The 19,538-nt window shown below is 39.0% G+C and overlaps 1 protein-coding gene across 6 annotated transcripts in view; it reads right to left on the minus strand.

The window, feature by feature from the left end:
• Window positions 1–19,538, minus strand: part of BCAS3 (BCAS3 microtubule associated cell migration factor) — a 571,522-nt gene that overhangs the window by 184,810 nt on the left and 367,174 nt on the right. The window lies entirely within an intron of this gene.

The raw sequence follows: 19,538 nt of genomic DNA on the forward strand, positions 1-19,538 counted from the left end.
AGCCAAAAATAAATAAATTTACAAAAAAAAAAGTAGGCTTATTAGCAATTTATGGTCAAAACAATATATGGTACTGTCTAAACACAGAAATGAAATTGGGTATTAGAATTGTTGAAAAGACACATATCTTGATTGTGAGGTCTTAAAAATTATCATGAAATACATTCCAGGGACTTGCCTGGCGGTCCAGTGGTTAAGAATCCACTCTTCCACTGCAGGGGACACAGGTTTGATCCCTTGTCGGGAAACTAAGATCTCACATGCCCCGAGGCGCGGCCAAAAAAAAAAAGAAAAGAAAATACATTCCAATTTTCAATGATGTGTTAGCTGAAAGCACAATAAGAATCCCTTATATTGCTCTTTAATATAGATGATGGTTTTAGATGATTAGGTTAAGAACAGGCTCCTGCCTATTGTGCTCAAGGATGGGAGCATATTTATCCACACTAATATCTTAAGAGGTGAGATTTTCTGTTGTGGGCACTAAGAAACTAGGCAAAATGACCAGAAATCAGCTTACACTACTCTGGATCTTTCAACATTCTATATTACTCTAGGACATTACTGAAGTGAACATAAGTCATTGCAAAACCATACTATATTGTAATTAGAATATAAGGTATAGGCAGTTATATGTATAATGACTATAAGCCCTCAAAAGAAGTTAATGAACTGAGGCTGACCTTGATCACTGACTCAGATCTTGCAGCACAGGGCATTACCTGCTCCCTCTCCCACATTGGCCAACCTTTGCTACAGCACTAATCAATTTGCTGTCTTGATCTCTCAAGCATATCATACATTTTTTGATCCATCATTAAGCCTCAAACTTGTGGCCTAATTAAATTACTGAGGAAAGACACTTTGGAATTCTAGACTTTGGCAGGAGAAAAAGTAGAGATAAGATATTTGAATACAGTGAGAAAATTATGACCTAATCTCCATGCAGTTATTAATATTCAAAGTTGCTGTTCAAAATAAGCTTTTATTTGACTGCATTTTTTAAACACAAAATGATGTCAAACCATTTGTAGCATGGTAATTAAATGCCAAATATAAAACGTAGGAGAAGGAAGAAATAGAAAAGGCTCAAGGGACAAGGCAGCTCCACATGATAGGTGTGAACAGATACGGAGGGGCCGTCTGAGAGTCATCAAGGTGATTTCCAGAGTGTAGAAGTTACATGGGAGAAACTGTGGAGGGACAGAAAAAAGCCTAGAGATAGAGAAATGAAAGACAGAAAGACAGAGACAGATCGGAAGAAAGAAAAGTCAAGCTTGACCCAGCAAATAAAATAAGCTAATGATGAATTTTGTCAATAGGCATTAATTTCAATTGTTTCCAATGAATGATAAAAGCCAATGGGGAAGTCAAATTACTTCTAGAATCAAAAGACAGGCAGTGCCATTTTATGCCAGAGAGGAGAGAAAACAAACCTGTAGTTACGGCAAATATCAAAAAGTAGGTTTTAGCAGCAAGGTAAAACCCCACGTAGACGTGGCTAAGATGGTGAAAAACAGGTATGGGGAACAGAGATGAAATTAGAAAGAGTAAAGGGGGGATTCCCTGGCAGTCTGGTGTTTAGGGCTCTGCACTTTCACTGCAGGGGGCACGGGTTCCATCCCTAGTCGGGGAACTAAGATCCTGCATGCCCCAAAAATAAATAAATAAAAGAAAGAGTAAAGGAAAATAGGAACTAATTGTGAAAGCACTAAAAAACAGAAAATAAACCCTAGCATTTCCCTTTGCACCTAATGCCCTTCCAAACACTGTCGCACATTCAAATACATCCCCTACAAGAAGCCCTAGTCCCCATTAACCCGATTTCTGCCCCCACCGCTGGGCACCCACAACATTATATTCATGTAAGGCTCTTCTGTGGCACTTAAGTTTATCTTGTAGTCCAGTTAACTGTATATATTCCTGCCCCAGTAGACTGTAAACTACTTGAGTCAAGGACCTTTTTTATAGGACCAGTACCTCCATGCCCAGGACACAGCAGGGTGCTGGATAAATATCCACTATATCATGTTGGAAACTTAAAAATACTGAGGGTGAGGTTTCACTTCTATCTCAAAAAATCTAAGTGATTACAGGTCAGGGAGGGAGTATACTTCCGGCAAGAGACTGGCAATGAAAAGATATGAATTTGAATTCCAGATATGACAATATCTTGCTGTATAAATTTATGCCTGTATATTAATCTTGCTGAGTTCTACCTTCTCTTAAGGTGGTAGGATTACACGTTCTAAGACTATGATTCTCTCTTCCCTGAATGCAAAGCATTTACTATCTGTACTATTAATTTTGCAATTGATCATAGAATGTATTTCTTCATCTTTTAAGTAATTCAAGTGCTATGTCTCATCTTTCCCAACTACAGCTCCGTGAATTGAGAAAAGGAACAAAGTTTTCTCATCTCCCACACTGCTAAGAACAGAAAGACAGAGAGAGACAGAGAGCATTCAATAAATACCAACCTATTTCACAAAATGAATCGATTCTTTAAGAAAATGCTCAGAGTGCTGTCACCTAGCATTTGGAGGCTCTATTGCAAGTTGCCTTTTAACTGGAAGGAGTTGGGAGGCAAGACTAATGAAGCCATCAGTTACAGAAGCTTCTTTATAGGACAAAAATATGCTAGGAAGGAATTCAAGGCTTTTTGCTTGTTGATAACCTGCCAAAAGGAGCTCCTGGGAAAGGTGTTTTGTTTTGCAAGGATGAAAAGGAACTGAGCAGGGACATCTCCTGAACCAGTAATAATAGGGGAAAACTTATCATGAGACTTAGTTTCCTTTGTTCATTGATAAGCCCAAGTAGCAATTACCTACTTTAGCAATGATCATTACCATCACAAAGAATTAGGCAGTGTCACGTGGTGGCAGTATTTGGATTTACAGGACCTCAGTTTGACTCTCAGCTCTAACACTTGGTCACTATGCTGAAATTACTTAACATCTCTAAGCCTCAGTTTGCTCATTTATAAAATATAAAATAATAATTCCTGCCTGAGTCCATTCAAGCATCGAGGATGCAGCAACATGGATGGACCTAGAGATTATCATACTAAGTAAAGTAAGTCAAACAGAGAAAGGCAAATACCATATGATATTGCTTACATGGGGAATCTAAAAAAATGATACAAATGAATTTATTTACAAAACAGAAACAGACTCACAGACATAGAAAACAAACTTATGGTTATCAAAGGGGAAAGGTGGGGAAGGATCAGTTAGGAATTTGGGATTAACAGACACACCACTATATATAAAATAAACAACAAGGACATACTGTATAGCACAGGGAACTACTGTAATAACCTATAATAGAAAATAATCTGAAAAAGAATATAGATATATCTATAGATATATATGTATCTGTATAACTGAATCACTTTGCTGTACACCTGAAACATTGCAAATCAACTATACTTCAATTTATAAAAAATGAAGGAAATGTAAGTGATGTAAGTGAAGAGTTCTCTATAAATTACAATGTTTTTTTAAAAATCACACAAATGCCCTCAGAGTGCCTGACACTCTTGAAGTAGGTGTGGCCAAGCTAAAGAATGGTGGGCAGTAGGCTGCTACTTTCTAGAGAGCATCTGGGTGCTTAGGTGGGTTTGTTCTAATTCCTTCGTATCCCGGGGCTCCCTTTGAGACAAAAGTCTCTAAGTACTCAGGGCCCTAACAAGGCTTCCTTTGCAACAAAACAGATAACTAAAGAAACTCTAAGAGACAAGGGCAATGAAAGTGAACAGGTAGAAACTGTCACTGCAGGCACTCTCCTGGGAGTTCTGCTCTGCACTCTGCTTCCTGGATGACACCTAAATGGAGAACCAACTAGGGTTCAATACCTTTCAATCTGAATGCCGCTGGCTGTGGGGTCTCTTTGGTTCAGCTTTCTCATAACCGACAAAGAGAGTGGTCTAACCAGGAAATTCCACGTTGGGGTTAACAGAACATTCTTCTTAATGAAGAGGTATCATAGCTATCATATACTATCAGTAAGATATTAACTTGTAAGGAACTAGAAAATTATGAAGCATGTTTAATACAAAACTATACTGAGCATAATTTTTCTTTGATGATTTAGAAGACAGTTCAATATCTTGCCACTGTTTCAGAATCACTATATACACATGATTCCACGGTACTTTTGTTTGTTTATTTATTTATTTTTAATTTTATTTATTGATTGATTTTTGGCTGCATTGGGTCTTTGTTTCTGTGTGCAGGCTTTCTCTAGTTGCAGCCAGCGGGGGCTACACTTCATTGCGGTGCGTGGGCTTCTTATTGCTGTGGCTTCTCTTGTTGCGGAGCACGGGCTCTAGGTGCGGGGGCTTCAGCAGTTGCAGCACGTGGGCTCAGTAGTTGTGGCTCACAGGCTCTAGAGCGCAGGCTCAGTAGTTGTGGAGCATGGGCTTAGTTGCTCCGCGGCATGTGGGATCTTTCCGGACCAGGGATCGAACCCGTGACCCCTGCATTGGCAGGCAGATTCTTAACCACTGCGCCACCAGGGAAGTCCCGACTTTTATTGCTTTCTCTTAAGGGTTTTATAAATTTTCCAATACCAACATCTCCCCCACCCCCTTCCCCAAAAAGTCACGTCTTTATCACTGATTTCTGTGACTAACTGAAATATGATCACTTCAATTAAGTCTTTGGTTTATTTGAGTTTTGTTTGTTTATTTTGTTGACTCCTGGACAAATGGAATATGACCACTCCTTAAGCTATATTCCAGAAAGATTATGGAATGAAAACTTTAAACTGCTGAAGAATCTGAGCAATTCTGCATTGGAAGAACATACCATAGTTATTCCTTCATACATAAAATACCTTGGCGTCAAGTGTTAAAAGAAACTATCCCATTTCTTGAGAGTTTAGAAATGTTGACCCCCTACATTTTAGTAAGAAATGTCTTAGTCAGCAATATTTATCATGTGTGCTGCAGTGCTTTGCTCTTATAATAGAAACACCACCACCTACTCTGGCAGTAAACACATTCTAAGTATTCACTATTGTATTGCCCAATAGGTGTTCAACCAAAATTTGTTGAATGTGAATAAAATGTTGCCCTGATCTTTCACAAAGTAAGACTAAACTTACAGACCTATGACTACAACTTGAACAAGACATGTATGTATATAATTTTTTATACCATGTTGATCCTCTTGAATGTCTCAAATAATAAGACCTTAAGAATGTAAGTAATACCGTCTTTTCTCTCACATTCCAACATGAGTGGCTCCTTAGGCTCCAGCCTTGGCTAGAGAGACAGCTCCTCCCCAAGGAGGGCACTATGACAGGGAATCAGTTTCAGAAAGAGAAATATATCCCTAAACTGGTTTACTTATTATTTTTGTTTTCAACAACAAAAAGCTGAAAACTGCAAAAAGCTATCGGAGAAGTCTACTAAAATAAATGCAGAGTCCAAAAAAATCAGTGAACCATACCCATAAGGTTTATTACTGGGATCATCTTGGTCTTGCTGCTGTATAACAGACTGTAACATGGAAAAAGGCAGGGAGGAATTCTGTCAGGACATCTCCAAATAAAATATGGTGTGTGTATCTGTCTAGAAAAATGGTACAGATGAACCGGTTTGCAAGGCAGAAATAGAGACACAGATGTAGAGAACAAACGTATGGACACCAAGGGGGGAAGCAGGGGATGGGGGGTAGGGGTGGGGTGAACTGGGAGATCGGGATTGACGTATATACACTAATATGTATAAAATAGATAAGTAATTGAAAAAAAATGAAGTTGCTAAGAGAGCAGATCTTAGAAGTTCTCAACACAAGAACAAAAATTTGTAACTGCGTGGTAATGGATGTTAGCTAGACTTACTCTGGTGATCATTTTGCAACATATACAAATATCAAATCATTTTATTGAACACCTGAATCTAATATAATGTGGTATGTCAATTATATCTCAATAAAAAGTGGTAAATTAAAAAAAATTAAAAAAAATATGGTGTGTGTATCTGTCCTTTCTCTATAACCATATAATAGGAGAAAATTATCTTTCTGTGGAGGCAAATGCATTTGAAACATCTCCTTCTTGGGAATTAAAAAAAAAAAAACAACAGGTGTCAGGAACACTTCCACAATTCCATTGCAAGCCCTCCCTCACAAAATGATTCTCACCTACCCCCATCCCACAGAGAAATCAAAATCTTCCTGAACCAGCCTCTTCAATAAGTGGTGCTGGGAAAACTGGACAGGTACATGTAAAAGTATGAAATTAGAACACTCCCTAACACCATACACAAAAATAAACTCAAAATGGATTAAAGACCTAAATGTAAGGCCAGACACTATCAAACTCTTAGAGGAAAACATAGGCGGAACACACTATGACATAAATCGCAGCAAGATCCTTTTTGACCCATCTCCTAGAAAATGGAAATAAAAACAAAAATAAACAAATGGGACCTAATGAAACTTAAAAGCTTTTGCACAGCAAAGGAAACCATAAACAAGACCAAAAGACAACCCTCAGAATGGGAGAAAATATTTGCAAATGAAGCAACTGACAAAGGATTAATCTCCAAAATTTACAAGCAGCTCATGCAGCTCAATATCAAAAAAACAAACAACCCAATCCAAAAATGGGCAGAAGACCTAAATGGACGTTTCTCCAAAGAAGACATACAGATGGCCAGCAAGCACATGAAAGAATGCTCAACATCATTAGAGAAATGCAAATCAAAACTACAATGAGATATCATCTCACACTGGTCAGAATGACCATCATCAAAAAATCTAGAAACAATAAATGCTGGAGAGGGTGTGGGGAAAAGGGAACACTCTTGCACTGCTGGTGGGAATGTAAATTGATACAGCCACTATGGAAAACAATATGGAGGTTCCCTAAAAAACTAAAAATAGAACTACCATATGACCCAGCAATCCCACTACTGGGCATATACCCTGAGAAAACCATAATTCAGAAGAGTCATGTACCACAATGTTCCTTGCAGCACTATTTACAATAGCCAGGACATGGAAGCAACCTAAGTGTCCATCGACAGATGAATGGATAAAGAAGATGTGGCACATATATACAATGGAATATTACTCAGCCATAGAAAGAAACGAAATTGAGTTATTTGTAGTAAGGTGGGTGGACCCAGAGTCTGTCATACAGAGTAAAGTAAGTCAGAAAGAGAAAAACAAATACCGTATGCTAACACATATATATGGAATCTAAGGAAAAAAAAAAAAGGTCATGAAGTTCCTAGGGGTAAGATGGGAATAAAGACACAGACCTATTAGAGAATGGACTTGAGGATATGGGGAGGGGGAAGGGTAAGCTGTGACAAAGTGAGAGAGTGGCATGGACATATATACACTACCAAATGTAAAATAGATAGCTAGTGGGAAGCAGCCACATAGCACAGGTACATCAGTTAGGTGGTTTGTGACCACCTACAGGGGTGGGATAGGGAGGGTGGGAGGGAGGGAGATGCAAGAGGGAAGAGATATGGGAATATATGTATATGTATAACTGATTCACTTTGTTATAAAGCAGAAACTAACACACCATTGTAAAGCAATTATACTCCAATAAAGATGTTAAAAAAAAAACAAAAAAAAAGGTGTCAGGAACACTTCCACAATTCCATTGCAAGCCCTCCCTCACAAAATGATTCTCACCTACCCCCATCCCACAGAGAAATCAAAATCTTCCTGAACCATACATACTCCTATAAGAATGGCAGCTCCATACACATTGCAGTCACTGTCAGTTTACTTACCCAAGATATTTTCCAATGAGAGGTCTTTAATTTTTACTTAAGAAAAAAATACTGCACGACCAGGATACATACATATCATTTGGGGGAGTAAAACCATCTACATACCAACCAAATTTTATATTCTGTGAACCAAATCTACAATCAGCCTGTAAATGTAAATCAGCTCTACATTTATCTGGCTATTAAGCACAAATTTAGGATTTCTTACTAGAAGGAATCCAATTTGGTTATGGCATTAAATGTGTGCTTTTTTCCTCTCTGAGAGACAGTAATATAATTGAATTCTGTCCATCACAGCAGATCAGGACTGCTCATCTTTGTGCAGCAATCATGTCTGTAAAGGCCAGAGAAGGCAGTACTGATACTTTTCCAGCACAAACTACTAGTTAAATATCAGCTGAGGAGAATGAGTTCAACCAACCAAACAGCAACTCAGGCACCATGAAACTGGATTTGCGGAGGCTGGTGTGTGTGTTGTAGGCGAAGGAGCAGATGACTACCCTCAACCAGCAAACACCCTTGCCCTCAGCTGACATCACCTTTCCAGATGGCTGGCTCAACCAGTGCTAGATTGTTTAAAATAAAGACATCGTCTGTGTTTTCACTTAGAAATGTGTACACTGAGGTGCAGAAGGAAAGAAAAAAAAAAAAAGTCACGGATATAATCACGTGATCGATCAAATACTGCTTAAACCTATAGCCACATTTGGTAGCACTGTCTCTGTCTTTTAAAGAATTGAAAAGCACTGTGCTCTGGGATAATGATATAAGAACAACTGCTTTAAATTAAATGCAACAAGTAGACCTTGTAACATGACCAAAATCCATCCCAGGCTTTTTCTAAATTCCAAAGGCACCAAATTCCTCTTTAACAGTATTTGATAAGAAATGCTTAACACTTTTCTTTTCATATATTTCCTGTAATTACACATTTATAACAAAATGTGGATTTACTTGGCAGCCAAACCAAAGTGTTTCATATTGCTCTTAGATTGCAACCCTTGCTGCTGAAATACAGTATACTAAAAATGAAATAACTTTTCCATTTTAATGTGGTTATAAGCTTCCTGCTAGGCAGCAACCTAATTGATACTTTTGATGTTAGCTTTTTTTAAGACACGCTATCCTTCATCATCTACAGAGTATTTTAACTATAGATCTCTTGCAGTCTTCCCAAAGTTGACAGAGAGAAGGGGGAAGGGGTGGGAGGAGGAAGGCCACTTTATCAAAGTCATTGGAAATACAAGGTATTAATTATGTTAAATGAAGAAATATGGGCATTTGGTTACTTTTGTGGGTCAGAAATATTTTAATCTGACACTGCCAGCCAGCTGCCTCTCCCTGAACAGCCCCCCCTGCATTTATATCAGTTGCAGGGACACATCAAAGCTCCAAAAAGTGAGGAAAGCCACCACCAGTGGGGCTTTTCTCCCTCCCCCCACCAAGGTCACAGTTTTAACTAGAGCGACCGCAGTGTTATCCACTACAATGAGTAATAAGGCCATGACCTTTTTTTACATTTTGGAAGTATGTATAGATGTTAGAAAAATTGGTAAACCCTTAGCCCAAAGGGTGGGGGGGAAGCCCCAGTGGATGGAAAATAAAACTTTTGTGATATTTAGAAAAGAAAACAAATGGTGTTCTCAATTGCTCCCAGTCAAAGCAGAGTTGGCTCACACAGATGCAGCTGACTTCTAAGCTTTGCTAAATCGGCCAAGCACACGGTCCAGGAGCAGAGTTACAGGGAGGGGAAACATAGCCCCGGTGCCCGAACGCGCTTTATTAAAGCGACGCATGGAAACTTTGGATATGAACAATCAAAGAAGCCAATAGCAATTACGTAAATGCAACATATCTCTTGTATGACCAGGGCAGGGACTTCTACAAGGTCACCTAGTAACATTTTAAAAATCCATTCTGACTATTTCATAAAAGTCTTCTGATCGAGGGATCAGATAATGTGGTAAGAAGTCAGGTCACTACAACGTGTAATAATTGTGCAAAACAAAACAAAAAACAACAACCCTGCTTTAGACGATAAAAAACCACCTTTTCGTGAACTGTCCTTTATTTCTATTTTTGATTCCAGTAGCATATAAACATTTTGGGCAAATGTATTCATAGATGATTCTACTTTCAATAAATTTTTTATTTGAATCATAGATAAGTACCACATTTTTTCTTCTTTGACTTCAACTGCAGAAAATTCTCAAAGGAATTAATTGAACTACGGGTACTAATTTTAAGAAACTAACCCTTTGCATGTAATATTCAGGCAAACAGAACTTATCTGTTCTAGGATTGGGTTTTGAGAGTCCTTATGGTAGAATTTTTTAAAAATAGGAATTAATCAGCATAAAACAAGAATACACCATGCTTGTCTTGAACCTTATACATCACAGGTAGAGAGTGCGGCATCTTTTAGGTAAAAACACAACAAACAAAACACAATAACTAAACCCCACAAGAGACAAGTGAAAAGATAAAGGCCCTCCCTTTCCCTGCCTCTGAAAAGGAACGGATGAAGCCAAGGGCCTTTTCACTCTTGTTGACTCATTTCAACCTTACCCACATGTTTGTGTTTCACTGTAGCTCTCCCACCTCCTCAAGGATGTTAAAAGTGCACAAGATCTCTGTATAAAGATATTCATTACGGAGCTGCCTGTACTTTTTCTAATCTTAATTCGATAAAAATCCACATATCATGAGTCAGGCTTACCAACTAATTTTAGGTCAGGAATAAAAGGATTTAGAAATACATTTGCCTGCAATCACTTTACAGTTTTCTTCCTTATTTCAGATACTACTTCTTGGAATAAAAATGGAGTGATAAGAAATTTCACTTCTTTTGATAGTTCATTGCTGTTAGAGGTGACAGCTATCAGCACAAGGAATTTAAAACTAAACCGAACAGAACCTCTCTCAGCTGACGCTGGGTATACCTTCTCTGAAATTAGTACAGAGCAACGTTCAATTTTGAAAATAAGCAGAAGTAAACATATTGATTTTCTGTTCCTATGTGTAATTCTTATTAAGTAATCAAAGGCAGCAAAAAAAAAAAAAATCCTAGCTGAGACAGTGAGGACTGTAACGTTATTCTCAGGCTTTTAAAGGAGAAAATGTATTAATACGTATGGATTCATAAGTTTGTGCTTTAAATGAGAAAAATTATGGACATATATTTGATTTGTTGATGTCACATTGTGTCAAGAAAATATGCAAGCTGATATAGAAATAATTTTCCCTTATATACATACAAGAAAATACATTTCTGACAGTGAAACCTGTGAACTTCATATCAATTTTCTGAGCTTTTAGCATTTTCATTATTTGCTAACTTCTACATTTTGTAAATACGTAAGACCTTTATTTTAAAGAAATGTAGTCAGACTAGTCTGGTTTTTCCACTGATGTCTAAATAAAATTCCTTTACTAGAGTTTCCTACTGCCTCATGTACTATGCCTCTCTCTCTTTAAGCAAATATCAGAATCAGGCTATTACTGCAACTTGAATTTCATTGTTAAGACATGAATGTGGAAATTATTCAAAAGTCTGGATGAAGACAGCCTGATATCTGATGCAGTATTAATGCAATCTGTCTAATCTCAGCTAAAGATTCACTACCAAAATTACCAACAATTATAATAGCTACATGAATTCAGTAAAATACTTTTGAAAAAGTTACCAGCCTTGTCGGTCTAATCTGATTTTTCAAAATGACTCAGAGATTTAGCTTAATTACATGAAAGCAGTCGATGTTGGATTAAAACAAATACCAACCACAAAAAGTCATGTACATATTCTAGCACGCTTTCTAAAAAATGACCGAAACGCTTCAAAAACTTGGCATAAAGGTGCAGGTACTAACGTTACAAGAGATTTGACGGGTCACGTAACGAATAAGAAATCATCTCCCAGAAATTTGAAGGACGAGAAAATAAAGCTTTCTGTGAATGTAGAAAAAAATATCTGACTATAAGCAAAATATCCATGATTAAACAAATTGTAGGTGATTGAAATTGACTAGCATTTTACAATATTAATGCTAATGGTTCTTCATAGTCTTGTTTGCACGTTTAACAGCTCCCATTAAAAAGAAAAAAAAAAGACTTGTGTGCAGGGAGAAGCGAAGGGAAAACTAAAGCCATACATGGTAAGGATGGAGATAGAAGAAATATCGAATCAGCTAGAAATATACAATAGCAGTTTCCAATGTTGAGTCAGGAAATAAGGTAGTTAGAGAAAAGTTGCAATCCAAAGAGAAAACACTTTTAGGAAATGGCAAAATTAAAACAGAAGTAGATATGTAAAATAGATGAATGAAGACAAGGTCTTCCTGCACCAAGGGAGTTGTTTAGGAGAAACAGTGTCCGTTTGTGGCCAGCGATAATACTTTCCATTCAATAGAGTTTGCAGCTTGCTGATTCATATGATTGCAGGCTGGCGCCCTGCTGGCGAGCCTCTCCACTGAAATTAAATCCACTCTCTTCAGTTATAAATTATAATGCTCTATAAACAACACTCCCATTGGGAATGGGGAGAGAGAGAAAGAGAAGAAGAGAAGGAGAGGGAAGAGTGGAAAAAAAAGAGGAAGAGAGGAAGGCAGAGAGAAAAAAAAAGAGCCGGAGAGGGAGAGCGTTTCTGCACAGTCCACTCACTGTTTAATGTTCTGCTCTTCTGCAACAAACAAGGGGAGTAGCTCTTCCCCAGATATCACTCCTGCTGTAATTCCTACACTGTTTGATGTAGAGCCCAGGGAGGAACGTGGGACAGTAATGTGAGTCTATAAGGAAAAGCACTTAGGAATCAATGAGTATGCAAGAAGATAAAACCATAAAATAGATTTTATACATGGATTTTTCAAATCCATTATTGAATATATCTTTGGAGTCCCAGGGGAGAACCAAAATAAAATAAAGTTCTTGATTCTATTTAGATAAATTAGATCTACACGTGGCACATCTTTTGATATCCAAATCAATCAGAGATATTCCCTCAAAATGCCCGGGCAGGCAAAGGAAACGTAGGAAAGCAAAGATAAAAAGAATCATGCCCAAACGGCCACAGACAAGGAGTCCAGGACGAAAAGAAAGTTCAATGATTTGATCACCCACAGCACGTAGAGATTAAACACATTTTTTAAAATGAATATCTATCTCAGAATTCAATGTTAAATTTATAGGAAAGTGAAACCTCAATTGTTTAATGCTGAAGAGTTTCTTCGTTTTTTTTTTTTTAATAAAGGTGGTTTCAGAAGGAAAAAATTAGAAAATATTCAGTTTTGTCAATTTCCTAAATAACTCTTGAAAGAGTCCATCGTAGAGTTGGTTTGTATGCATCAGTTTCAGGGCATTAAATTATATCTATATTCCACATTTCTTTTGTGTGTCAGTCTTTCTTAGGACTGATTTATGCCCCAAAGTGGGGTAGAAACAATTATTGTCATATGCCAATTAGTATTCCAAAGGATCACGTCCACAGGTTACTCATCAACTACAAAAGGACACAGTTCCATATGAAAAAACACCTTTGAAATTTCTTACTAAACGATGAACCTGCACATAAAAAATGTCAGGGGAGGCAGGGGTTGGAGGGGATGAGAGAGAGAGGGACGGAAGAGGCGGGGAGAGAAGCAAACCCGGTCAAACCTAGGTTTGAATGTGATTTAGGAAAGCAGCAAACCTGCAAACCCAAGATGCGTTTCCAGTGAGGAAACTCAAGGCAAACAGAATCCTCCACAAACCCCAGATTCCCATTTCTCTTTTATTTACGCAGACCCAGTATTACTCCCATTTTCCTTCCAAAGTAACAAGATGAAAGACAACTCCAGTTTCCTACTTTAGTCACAGAGAGAAGAAAGAAAGGAAAGGGGACTGAGATTTCAGTTTTAGACCTGAAGGAACTGTACCAAGCTAAATTCCAAACTGTGAAAAAACCCAAAAACCAAAACTTTAAAACTGAAACATTGACCCAAACCTTAACCAGAGAATTAGGTTTAGGAACAACTCTGATTTTGCTCGCGCTCTCTCTCCTTTTTTTTTTTTCAAACGTGTCTGGCTGACTGTCTCTCTCTGTCTCTCTGCTTTTGGTTGTGGTGCATACCAAGTAAATTATTTGCTGATAGGTGAATCTCAGCAAATGCTTTTCTTCCTTTGAATGCCTGGTGAGCTTGTTGGGAAAAGTCATTTAAGTCACTTAAAACAATCCCATGAAAAGTAAAACTCAATTCTGAAATAAGAGTATAACTTAGAGCTTAAAAATAAATTAAATAAAGGAAACATTAAAAGATAAATGGAGCAGGATGCTCTGTGGCTGAGGTAATCTGAGTGGAAAGGGAAGAAGGAGGGTTACGTTAATAAATGATTAAAAGGCCTTAACAAGGGCCTATCAGGTTGACCAGGAAAGCATTCTTCTCTTGGGCTCCTCCTCGAGACCACCTTTTTTACATTTGTTCTCAATGGTGATCAATATGGTTTTCATTTGCTGATTTCCATAATGCCATATGTGATCTGCCAGCCTGACATAATGAAGCTAGAAAGAGCTGAAGTCATTTGAGCATTCTCGCTTGCATGACTGTCGCCAGTTCACCAAATGCCTGTTATCTGAAAGTAAGTATTTTTCTTTTGCTTATTGACAAATACCAGCAGTGTTTGCCCCTAGACAGATGTAAAACCTCAGCATTGGGTGACAAATTCAAGTTAAGATTCAAGTTAAATAATACACTTTTTCTGGAGGGTTTTTTTTTTCTTTTTTTTGCCACCACTCAACCTGTAATTTAAGTTGGATTAAACACAGAAAAACAAGATTTAAGTGTGAATTATCCATTTCTGAACACAAATGCTCACTTCTGTTGATAAAGCAATAAATCACGAAGAATAAAGCACACATACTTGATGATGCCACCAAAGCCTCAGGACATATTTATTGCCCCAATTCAAGCTTTCCTATAAAGATACCAATTTAGTTGGCCCACTACTACTTGTCTCTGATAACGTTCACAGAAATTCATATCGAACGATGTTTATTAAATTTTTACTCCCTGTTAAAGTTTCTTTAATCTATGCTCTAGGATGGAGAAACATTTTTTTTTTTTTTTTTTTTTTTTTTTTGCGGTACGCGGGCCTCTCACTGTTGTGGCCTCTCCCGTTGTGGAGCACAGGCTCTGGACGCGCAGGCTCAGCGGCCATGGCTCACGGGCCCAGCCGCTCCGCGGCACGTGGGATCTTCCCGGACCGGGGCACGCACCCGTGTCCCCTGAATCGGCAGGCGGACTCTCAACCACTGTGCCACCTGGGAAGCCCCCTGGAGAAACATTTTTATCACATGTAAGCCTCTCACGCCTTTTTTTTTCATTGTACAGCAAAATGAGTTTGTTGAGGTCATCTCACATGAGGGAGCTATGCAAGAACCTTCCATGATGCCTGAAATGTCTCATTACAAATTCTCTGTATTGTGCATTGGTCACTTTCCCATATTCAAAAGACAATTTCAAGGAAAAGTGCCGACAGGAACACATTTCTGAAATGATTTCTTTTGTCTTTTGCAAGCCAAAAAAACCCCCCACAAAAAACAGTTGCATTCAATCAAAAGAACACTTCAAGTTTACATTTTAAAAACAAAACTATATTTAGTGACAGTAACTTCATTCACAATAGATTTTATTCCTTTTTACATTAAACACATTAAATAATGAATAATCTGGTGATTAACTGATAAAGTCATGTTTTAGTTCTCAAGAATGTGAAAGTCTGTGGTGGTAGTTTTGTCCCGGAACTATGAAAACAAAGTTACGGAGTTTTGCCAAAAAAATCTCCCTGAGTTTTCCCAAAAAGGTGAATGTGTCATGGCTGAGTCAGCGCCCAAAGTTTTATAAATAGTTCTATCTCCAAATATTGCATTTGCTACAACACGCAGTTCAAAATCTCTGCTTTATTACATGGGTTTTCTTTTTCCTTCCTTCCTTCCTTCCTTCGCTCCTTCGTTCCTTCCTTCCTTCCTCCCTCTCTTCTGTCTGTCCTTCCTCCCTTTCCTTCCTTCGTTCCTTCCCTCCATCCTTCCTCCCTCCCTCCCTCCATCTCTTTTCTTCCTTCCTTCCTTCCTTCCTTCCTCCCTCCCTCCCTCCCTTTCTTCCTTCCACCCTCCCTCCCTTCCCTTTTTATACATGCTTTTCCAGCAAAGGACATAACTGGCTCAAAACAAAACAAAACTGAAGGAAGGCAGTGTGACATATATCTATAGGAAAAATCCTTCGAGAGAACCAAGCAGTCCCAGGGGATGAACACCAAGCTTACTTACTCAGCCCTTGCTTCCTTTCTTTAAAATGGATTGCTGTCTGTTTATTCTCCTTTCTCATAATTCCTTTATCACCAGTAAAGGGATACTTAAACGATGAGATCTTTAAAATGGCTAGTTGCAGAACATGGACTGTTCTGAAATGTTTGTTGTTGTTGGTGGTTGTTTGTTAATTCCTTTGGAAAACACTAGCAGATTCTACCCACAAATGGGAAGATAGGAGTTCAGATATCACCATGTTACTAAAGAATCTTATAAATGCCGTTGCGTTCTGATAAAGTTGATAATGAAGTTAAATAGTGAAGTTTAGCAAAAAATTCAGAAAACAACAAGCCAATACAAGGATTCTAAAGGCATACAGAGGTGGAAAGAATGCATTTCAGGGACCTTTCCCTGGGACTCTGAGATTTGGGGCTAATGAAAAAAGCAAAGGCTAAAGAACACGTGGTCTGTCTAAAAGTACCAAGCTACCTTCTCTTGTGAATTCCAAATTAAGTAAATAGGAGCTGTCACATTACAATGGGGGGGTTGGTGAGGTCAGATCTTTTAAGCACATTGAGTCATCTCTTTCCTTACGATAGTCATAGTAAAAACCGTAACCAATAGAAAACCAAGAGAAAAGGTAATTTTGCCTAGATGTGAACCAGGGTGAAAGGCAGGAGTGATATTCTTAAAGTCTAGTGGAACTGGTGGCAGACTACCCTATGGGGTATTTGGCCACTAACCTTTACGCTTTCCTTGAACATGGCCTCAGTTGCCTTAACTCTAAAATATCAGCCACCAAATCCAATTATGAGAAGTTATACAAGTAACTGCCACACTGAGAGGTCAGATTAACACTCCTACCTCATAACACGATGATAGCAAATTAGTCAGAATAGTTGAAAAGACTCACAAAAGATGGAATCATAATCAGAAGAGACTTCTAACGTGAGGTAATGAGGTGGAGGGCATGGCAGGAAAGGGCCACTCTTATTTGCAGAAGCAACAAGAAGACAAAGAAAGTTCTATGGACAAATGGACAGATGAGAAAACTATCAAGGTTCTTCCGAGCTCTAGTGAACTCAGGAGGATTAGGAGAAAAACTGTTAGAGTAAGATGATGGAAGAAAAAAAATTTTTTTATAACTGTATATTGGTTTTTAATTAATTAATTAATTAATTTTATTTTTGGCTGCATTGGGTCTTAGTTGCTGTGCGTGGGCTTTCTCTGGTTGCGGCGAGCAGGAGCTACTCTTTGTTGTGGTGCGCGGGCTTCTCACTGCGGTGGCTTCTCTTGCTGCGGAGCACGGGCTCTAGGTGTGCGGGCTTCAGTAGTTGAAGCACGCGGGCTCAGTAGCTGTGGCTCGCGGGCTCTAGAGTGCAGGCTCAGTAGTTGTGGCGCACGGGCTTAGTTGCTCCACGGCATGTGGGATCTTCCTGGACCAGGGCTTGAACCCGTGTCCCCTGCATTGGCAGGTGGATTCTTAACCACTGCACCACCAGGGATGTCCAGGAAGAAAATTTTTAAAAGAAGGACCAAGGAAAGGCATTATCTCCTGCAATGTCAAGACAGCATAAATAAGAAAGTTCAATAATAAGTGGTTCACATATAGAAAAAACTCTGTGAGGCTGTTGGTAGTTCCTCTGCCATGTGGGGCAATCCTATCTTTCACTGCTTTGTAGAGGGAGGTGTACCCACCAAACTCAAGGGCACCTTTCTCTCCAAAAGGAAAATGACCAGGAATCTGCAGTACTGGGATAGTTTTGGTTGTTTTTTTTTTTTTTTTTAATGTAACCTCAAGATTTTACACTCTTCATAATAAAATGAAACATGAAGTTTAGAACTGGATCACTTGATTCTCTTATGTCCTTCCAGTTCAAGGAAAGGATAACCTAGTCTGCCTACTATAGCCTCTGCTTCTTGTCATAATGCTGCTCTCTGTGGGCAGAGGATCCTTGCCCTTCTTGTACTGGGTCACATAGTGGGGTTGGTGCTTGCCACACTTCTTACAGGAAGTTCGCTGGGTTTTAGCAACGTTCGCCACACTCGGGGTAGCATGATCAGCTCGGAAAGCTGTGGTCTACTGTCATCGCCACTGTATCCACAGTACTTGCAAGAGCCCCCGAAATGGGGCAGTCATTCAAAACGTGGATGCTGAATGATGGAGATCTTCAGAAGCAACGAGAGGATCTGCAGAAGTCCTTAACGTGTTTTGTATTTTTTTAATAGCAGTAGCAAAATTAAAGAAGCAGGAGAAACAGGAGGCAGTAGTAGCAGCAGCAGTAGCAGCAGCAGTAGCTGTGGTCATCACGGCCTGAAGTGACAAGCTGGCAGTGCAGGTGAAATCTGGTCGTCTAGATGTGGCTCCCCAGAAATCTGTGGCTCCCCAGAAATCTGTGGCTCCCCAGAAATCTGTGGCTCAGGGCCTTATCATCAGTAGAGATTTATGCCCCTTCAACCGGGCTCCCAGGAAACTCTGAACTACAAAAGAAGGTTTGAGCGAGGGTGGAAAACCAAGATCTTGAGTAACGGAAGGATTTATAGTCAAGTTTAGCAAGTGAGAAATGAAATGATGAGGTTAAGTACCTTATTAGTGATGCTCGGGTCAGGACCAGGTCAGGATGGGTTAAGACAGAAGAGCCATGCCACAAGCTCCAGAAGCAGTCTGGATGGTGCAAGTCATTTTTAAACATGGCCTCAGTTTCCTGAACTCTAAAACAGCAGCCACCAAATCCAATTATTAAAAGGTCTACAAGAGCAAATCCAAGTGTAATCAAGGAAGGCAAAGGAACGGGGAGAGTTGAGAAACCTGTCTGTGGAAGGCAGATAAAAGAGAGGACTGCATTATTTTATCTCGTGATCAATGGGAATTCTACGCCGGGAGCAGAATTTCTATTTCTAGAGCAGGTAGGGCTCTATCACACAGCTTGTCCAATGGTTCCCACTTTTCAGTCCACGCGGGTGGTGGTGATTATTTTTAATGTATTCCTCCTTCAATAAGTCATAAATAAGCTTACCTATTCAAATGACCACAATAAATGATGAGAAATAGCACACTGACCCATAAGCAGCAAAGACCCAGAAGGCAACACTTAAAACATAAACTGCCAAGAGCAACTTGATCGGGTTTCATAAATCAGAGCGACCACGGCCCTAAAAAGTGGGAATGAGAGCTCCAGTAATTGCAGCCTTCTCTCTGGAAGCATACAGTAAAAATAGCCACAGTAAGCACTCCTCCTGACCAATCAATAGACTCCTATTAGCCTCCCGGCCAATTACAGGATGATTGGCTAAGCAAACAAAGAATTATTGGCTGTTTAGCTGGGACTTTATTCAGGCCTCCCTCTTCCCCTGTTTCTCATTCTGTTCCTCTCCTCCCCACCCCCTTTCCTGTGAGGAAAAAAACTTCTGCAAACACCTGATATTCATCTAAGTCTCTGCAGTTGTACAGTCTTGTTAAATTGTTACCACCTTTTCCACAAGCAGTTTTGGCAATTA

This window comes from Tursiops truncatus, chromosome 20 (genome assembly GCF_011762595.2).
Source record: "Tursiops truncatus isolate mTurTru1 chromosome 20, mTurTru1.mat.Y, whole genome shotgun sequence".
In the NCBI taxonomy this organism is placed as follows: Eukaryota; Metazoa; Chordata; class Mammalia; order Artiodactyla; family Delphinidae; genus Tursiops; species Tursiops truncatus.